Raw genomic sequence first — 7,804 nt, 5'->3', positions numbered from 1 at the left:
ATCATTGGAAGTAATTATCAGTCTAAGAAATCTGGAAAAATCAACATTGTTGTCCCTTGATCACTTGGACAAACACATCCCACTTCTTTGAGACCCCGTTCAAGGCTGTTCACATGAGCTCGTCATCTTCTATCTTTTCCCCAATAGCTGCTAGTTCATCCTTGACAAGTATGACTCTAGTGAGGTAACTGACTATGCCTTTGCCCTTGTTCATTCTGGTGTTTCTGGTTTTGATGGCTCCATGCTTTTATTCTATGTCTACCATAATGCTTAACCCTTATCTCTGAATTATAACTTTTTCAGCACGAAAAAAAAGCTATATAGTTATATTATATTCATCCAAAACAGAAATGTACAGCAATGTAGATATCTCTGAATTATAACTTGCATGCAAGGTTTTAATGGAATATCTAAAGATCATTATGAAAGTGGGTTTTACGCATTTTATTGTTCTCCTAACCTTGTTAGCATTTGAGGTCATTTCAAAAATGTTAAATTATGATCGGAGGGGTTTAATGTGGCGTGGGGTGTATGTATATTGATCACCCTTGGTTATATTGTGATGAACAAACAACAGAAATCATATGTTAAACTATGTTTAAAGGTGCTTCATGTGCCATTTGGTGTATGGTATATTTACCACCCTTCATTGTATCGTGATGGACAAACAACATAAATAATTTGTTTCCCATGTCATTTGCTTTGAAAGCAACATAAATCACTTTTACGAATTTTTATTTCATTTTCAATGAATTGCAAGCTGGAATCTTCTTAAAATTATGATCCTTTCACTTTAATAGATATAGAAGCACATCAAGGGATATGATCAATTGATATATTTTGATAGAAAGGGGCCTAGCTGTAAAGAGGCCTCCAGAGGTTCTTCCACAGGCTGCAGGCTTGCCAATAGCTGGACTTACTGCATTGCAGGCGGTTCGGGATGTTGCGGGTATTAAGCTTGACGGAAGTAGCAAAGGAGTTAATCTACTTATCACAGCTGCCTTAGGAGGGGTTGGACATTTTGCTGTGCAAGTATGATCCCTTGTCTAGAAATGAAATGGCTATTTTATCTTGTTTTTGGATTAATGGGATAGAAATGAAATATTAATGCCCACTGATGAGCAAAGAAGGGTCAATGGGACTCCAGAGTATGCTTGGTACAACTAATGGTACAATTGACCTTTCATGTTTTCAGTTTTCAAAACTTGGATCTGATTGAACGTTTTATGTTTTCAGTTGGCAAAACTTGGCAATGCTCAAGTTACTGCTACTTGTGAAGAAGATGGGAGTTGATGAAGTGTTAGACTATAAAACACCAGAAGGTGCATCCTTGACTAGTCCATCAGGCCGTAAATATGATGTTGTGATTCACTGAGCTTCAAATATAACATGGTCAACATTCGAGCCCAATCTGGGCACCTTCGGGAAAGTGATTGATATTACTCCGACTTTCAAATCATTTTTTGTTAGTTTGACAACGAATTAGTAACTTTGGGTAAAATGTAAATAGACAGTTGTATACCGAATAATTAGTTATGTAATGATAGTTGGTGATATAAAACTATCAAATGCCCATGAAATGTAATGCGGAGAATCATTGTTAAATAAAATTCCATTCAATTCAGTTTTGTGATTCAGTTTCGTGTCTTGGTATTCAGTTGTTGCTTTCTTCATTATTTCGGTTTCTGATCAACAATTGGTATCAGAGCTCTGAGGGCGGTGAGCCTGGGCGTGAAGGCGTGATACTGTCTGCGTGAATGGGCGTGAAGGAACCTGCGCTGAGAAATGTTGTCTGCGTGAATGTGCGTTGAAGGCTGTGCATTGACGACTGAGAAAGAAAGTGGCTCTGCGTTGAAGGACGGCTGTGCATTGAAGGCATTGCTGTGAGCGTTGAAAGACCAGCAAATCTTCTCTCTGCGTTGACAAAAGCAGAAGTTTTCTGTGCGAGCCCATCTCTGCGAGAAAGACTGAGGCTGCGTGTTGCTATCAGAGCCATCTCTGCGTAAAAGACTGAGGCTGCGTATTGCTGTCCAAGAGGCCATCTCTGCGTGAAAGACTGAGGCTGCGTGTTGCTATCAAAGGCCATCTCTGCGTGAAAGACTGAGGCTGTGTAGAATCTGCATGCTGAATGTCCAGAGGTGACTTGAAGCTACGTGTCCTGTGTGAAGGAGAGGAGGAGAGTTTAACGGCATAGGCATTTCTGTGCTGGACCTGTGACGTGGCTGTAAATAAGCCCATTCTCAGCGTTCTGGCCACCTGCGTGTGAAGGAGCAAAGGATGTCCCTGTGAGAAGAGCAACACTGCTTCGGTGGAGGAGCCTGCTTGCTGCCAGAGGCCTGGCATGTGGAACCGGGTAATTTTTTTTATTTTGAGAATTTTTCTCAGAAATTTGAATTTGGAGGAAAGCAACTCAAAGAAATCCAAGAATTATTTTTTCTTTTCCAGAAATTTGTGAAAAACAAAGGGTGAAAGGAAACAAAGGATTTGAAATTTTTTAAAAACTGTTGAATTGGGGAATTTTTTTTTTTTTTTAACAAAATTATATATATAATTCCTAGAAAGACTGAAACCCTAGGAAGGAGGAAAAATGGCCAAGATGTCGAATGAAAAATTCGAGGTGGAGAAATTCACCGGAAAGAGCAATTTTGCTCTTTGGAAACTGAAGGTTAAGGATCTGCTTGTGCAACAAGGGTTGCGCAAGGCATTGGATGGGGCAACTAAGAAACTTGCAACCATGACTACTTCAGACTGAGAGGACTTGGATGCCCGAGCTCTCAGTACCATCCGGTTATGCCTAGCGGATGAAGTTCTCTTCAACATTGTTGAAGAGACTACAGCGTCAAGATTGTGGGAAAAACTTGAAAATCTCTATATGACAAAATCATTAACCAACAGAATTTATCTGAAAAGACAGTTATACAGTATTCGAATGAAAGAAGGTTCAAACGTTGCAGAACATTTGAATGTTTTTAATACACTAATATGTCAATTAACAGATATGGAAGTCAAAATACAGGAAGAAGATAAAGCCATAACCTTGCTGTGTTCTCTGCCTGAATCGTGGCATCACTTCGTAACTTCAATCAGCTTCAGCTCTGCTGATTCTTTGAAATTTGAATAAGTCGTGGGAGCTCTTCTGTCTGAAGAAGTACGAAGGAAATCCAGCACTGAAACAGCTGCGTCAGAAGCCATGGTCGCTAGAGGACACTCCAAGGAAAGAGGAGAAAAACCAAGGGGGTCTTCCAGATCGAAATCGAAGGGAAAGAAGTGTAAGGCAAAATGTTGGAACTGCGGTAAAGTTGGACACTTGAAGAAGGACTGTTGGAAACGAAAGGAATCTGAAAACCCGAAGAACGAAGCGAATCAGGTCGATTCAGGTATGATAGACGAAGTTTTATCTGCTGAAGAATTATGTATGGTAGATGAAACTTCACCTGAATGTAATGTCTCTCAGGGTTTTGATAGCTGGCTGTTAGACTCTGGTGCTTCGCATCACATGTGCCCACATAGAAATTGGTTTACTTCGTATAAAAATGTAAACGGTAGTTCTGTGTTTATGGGTAACAATGTGTCATGTCAGACTGTTGGGATGGGAGATATCAGGATTAAGATGTATGATAACACAGTTAGGACATTAACTAGTGTTAGACATGTACCTGATTTGAAGAAAAATTTAATCTCTTTGGGAGTGTTGGATTCAGATGGTTATAAGTTTACAGGTCAGGATGGCGTCTTGAAAGTCTTTAAAGGAGCCCTTGTGGTTATGAAGGCAGAAAAGGTCGGAAATCTTTACAGGTTAAGAGGAAGTACTCAGATCAGTGAAGCAGTGGTTGCGTCAGAAAAGGAAGAAGCAGGTACTCGTCTATGGCATCAGCGTTTGGGTCATATGAGCGAGAAAGGTCTTCAGATATTGATGAAACGTAAATCTCTTTCCGGTCTGAAATCCTTAAATTTAGATTTCTGTAAACATTGTGTGTATGGCAAACAGTGTAAACAGAGATTTAAAGTTGGAATTCATAATAGTAAAGATGTTTTAGACTACATTCATTCTGATCTGTGGGGGCCTTCCCCTGTTGTGTCATATGGAGGTGCATTGTATTTTTTAACGTTCATTGATGATTACTCCCATAAAGTTTGGGTCTATATGCTAAAAAGGAAAGCTGATGTATTAAATGTCTTTAAACAATTTAAAGTAATGGTAGAGAAAAGAACAGGCAAATCTATTAAGTGTCTAAGAACTGACAATGGTGGTGAGTTCACTTCTGTTGAATTTGAACAATACTGTAAGGATGAGGGAATTGTTAGACACAAAACTGCTGTTTATACTCCTCAGCAAAATGGTGTTGCTGAGCGGATGAATCAGACTCTTATGGAAAGAGCCAGAAGCATGATCAGCAATGCTAACTTGCAAAAGGAGTTGTGGGCAGAAGCAGTATCTACTGCTTGTTATTTAGTTAACAGATCACCTTCAGTAGCAATTGATTGTAAAATTCTTGAAGAAGTTTGGACAGGTCAGTCTTGTGACTATTCACATTTGAGGATATTTGGCTGTGATGCTGATTCTCTCATTTCGAAAAATCAGCGTTCAAAATTAGATCCAAAGTCGAAATGTTATGTCTTTGTTGGATATGACTATGGAGTGAAAGGATATAGGTTGTGGGATCCTACATTGCGGAAGATAGTCATTAGTAGAGATGTAACATTTGATGAATCCTCTCTGTTAAAATCAAATGTTGAAAGAATTGAACAGGAACAGGTATCGCCGTATCAACGAGTTCAGTTGGAGACTAGACCTTTCGGTGATAGTCGAAAGGAAGGAGAGACTTCTGGAGAAAAAGGTGTTGAAGACACAAAGGAAGCTGTTGAAGCTTCTGAACCAGTGCAAGTTTCTGAACCAGTTCAGCAACCAGTCACTCTTAGAAGGTCTACAAGGGAAAGGAAAACTCCCAAAAGGTATGAAGATTCTGCTTCATCTTTTGCTTTGATTACTAAAGATGGGGAACCTTCTTGTTATCAGGAAGCAGTAGATGATATAGATAACAACAAATGGAAAGCGGCTATGGAAGAAGAAATGGACTCCTTAGCTAAGAACCATACCTGGGATCTTGTAGAGCATCCTGAAGGGAGAAGTGTTGTTGGATGTAAATGGGTCTTCAAGCTGAAACGGAAAGTTGATGGAAGTATCGAAAGGTATAAGGCACGACTGGTAGCAAAAGGGTATTCTCAGGTTGAAGGTATAGACTTTCATGAGATTTTTTCTCCAGTTGTAAAACTTGTTTCTATACGTACTGTGTTGGCACTAACTGTGTTGCTTAATCTTGAGTTAGAACAGTTAGATGTTAAAACAAATTTTCTACATGGTGATTTGAACGAAGAGATATATATGGAACAACCAGAAGGTTTTGTACGAGGTCGCAACAGAAGATTAGTTTGCAAGCTCAGGAAATCATTGTATGGTCTGAGGCAGTCTCCTAGACAATGGTACAAGAAGTTTGATTCCTTCATGGCGAGCCAGAACTTTATAAGAAGTGAGTATGATCATTGTGTGTACTTCAAAATTTTCAATGGCATATTCATTATCTTAGCTTTGTATGTTGACGATATGCTTATTGCAAGCAAAAGCATGGAAGAAATCAACAGGTTAAAGGCTCAACTCTCTAGGACGTTTGATATGAAGGATCTTGGAGCAGCAAAACATATCTTGGGCATGGAGATACACAGAGACAGAAAAAATGGTAAGCTTTGGTTATCACAGCAGAAGTATGTGGAGAAGGTACTTGAAAAGTTCTCTATAAATAATGTGAAACCTGTTAATGTTCCTCTAGCTTCCCATTTTAAGCTTTCTTTGGTTTTGAGTCCTAGAGATGATGAAGAAAAGCAGTATATGTCTCATGTACCATATGAAAATGCGGTAGGCAACTTAATGTATGCGATGGTATCTACAAGACCTGACATTTCACATGCAGTTGGAGTTGTCAGTAGGTTCATGGCACATCCAGGTAAAGAACATTGGAAAGCAGTGAAATGGGTGCTTCGATATCTAAGAGGCACAAGTGACCATTGCATCGTCTTTAATGGTAGTGAAGGATCAGTCTGCGGATATGTAGATGCTGACTATGCTGGTGATTTGGACAAAAGAAGATCTACTACAGGTTACGTCTTTACTCTTGCAGGTGGAGCAATTAGTTGGATGTCAAAGCTTCAAGACACAGTTGCATTGTCCACTACCGAAGCTGAATATATTGCTGCTTCAGATGCTAGTAAAGAAGCAATCTGGTTAAAGGGTCTGCTCGATGAAATTGGAAGAACGCAGGAGAAAGTGAATGTACTTTGTGACAGTCAAAGTGCTATTCACTTGGCTACAAACCCTACCTATCACAGCAGAACCAAGCACATTGATGTAAGGTATCATTTTCTGAGACATCTGATCGATGGCGGAAAATTACCTCTTAAAAAGGTCCATACACGAGAAAATTGTGCAGACATATTCACAAAGCTAGTTACAGTAGAGAAGCTGCGGTGGTGTTTAGCTTCTCTTGGCTTGCAGGAAAGATGATGAATGGGAAAATTGTTGTCAAGGTGGAGTTTGTTAGTTTGACAACGAATTAGTAACTTTAGGTAAAATGTAAATAGACAGTTGTATACCGAATAATTAGTTATGTAACGATAGTTGGTGATATAAAACTATCAAATGCCCATGAAATGTAATGCGGAGAATCATTGTTAAATAAAATTCCATTCAATTCATTTTTGTGATTCAGTTTCATGTCTTGGTATTCAGTTGTTGCTTTCTTGCTTTCTTCATTATTTCGGTTTCTGATCAACCTTTTTAGCATCAGTGGCAAAGAAAAATACCTTTTCCAAGAAGCAACTTGTGCCATTGCTAATGATACCAAGGGGTGAGAACCTTGCACTGTTAGTTGATTTGGTCAAGGAGCAGAAGCTGAAAATCATTGTTGATTCAATGTACCCTTTGGCAAAGGCAGAAGGTGCATGGGCAAAGATCATGGATGGACATGCTAACGGAAAGGTTATAGTAAACATTTAAAGAGTAGTCTGTATGTTACTGAAGTGTCATCACTATTTCTGAGGTTTGACACTCAGTTCATATAGCTGTAGAACTTTGTAAACCTCATTTATAGCTTTAGAACTCTTAACTATGTAATTTTCTATCCTTTTTTCGAATTTTAACTTCATTTGAAAGATATAGGGATTGGTACTTCCTTGAACCCTGCATATGAGTTTATTATTTTATGGTGTAAAAATGACTATTGCCATAATGAGAACCAATTTTGTTGCCTATGAAGGTGATGTGAGCGTTTCTTTGTACGAGTATTTGGATTTTACTCCTTTTGGGTAGTAATATAGGTAGCTATCAGGAGATTCTGAGTTCATTATTTTATGGTGTAAAAATGACTATTGCATTAATGAGAACCAATTTTGTTGTCTATGGAAGTGATATGAGCATTTCTTCGTATGAGTATTTGGATTTTACTCCTTTTCATAAATTTGGGATGTTATTGATTATCTTTTTTTTTTTTAAATAATTAAGTCATTCATATTTAACTAATTATTTTGGGATTGTATTTTATATGTATTTCTCTTTTGAATAAAGAAGAAGATATTATTATAATCATTTTTTAATTATATATATATATATAGAGAGAGAGAGGGGGGTTATTTCATTAAGAAAAAAAATTACATTGCTGATCTCAATTTTCACAAAATTATACCAGCCTAACTTTGATTAGATTTGTTGGTTGGTACACTGTATGCTAGAGTTTTACATCCATTATCATAGACT

General features: G+C 38.2%; 1 pseudogene; it reads left to right on the top strand.

Annotated features, from left to right (window-relative positions):
- Positions 1-843: 843 nt before the first annotated feature.
- On the top strand, positions 844-7,323 carry LOC149186884 (chloroplast envelope quinone oxidoreductase homolog pseudogene; annotated as a pseudogene).
- The last annotated feature ends 481 nt before the right edge of the window (positions 7,324-7,804 follow it).

Source organism: Pinus tabuliformis, chromosome 3_1 (assembly GCF_031772625.1).
Source record: "Pinus tabuliformis cultivar Carrire ecotype Pingquan chromosome 3_1, CPIR1, whole genome shotgun sequence".
NCBI classification, from domain to species: Eukaryota; Viridiplantae; Streptophyta; class Pinopsida; order Pinales; family Pinaceae; genus Pinus; species Pinus tabuliformis.
This window is presented reverse-complemented; position numbering and strand designations above follow the sequence as displayed.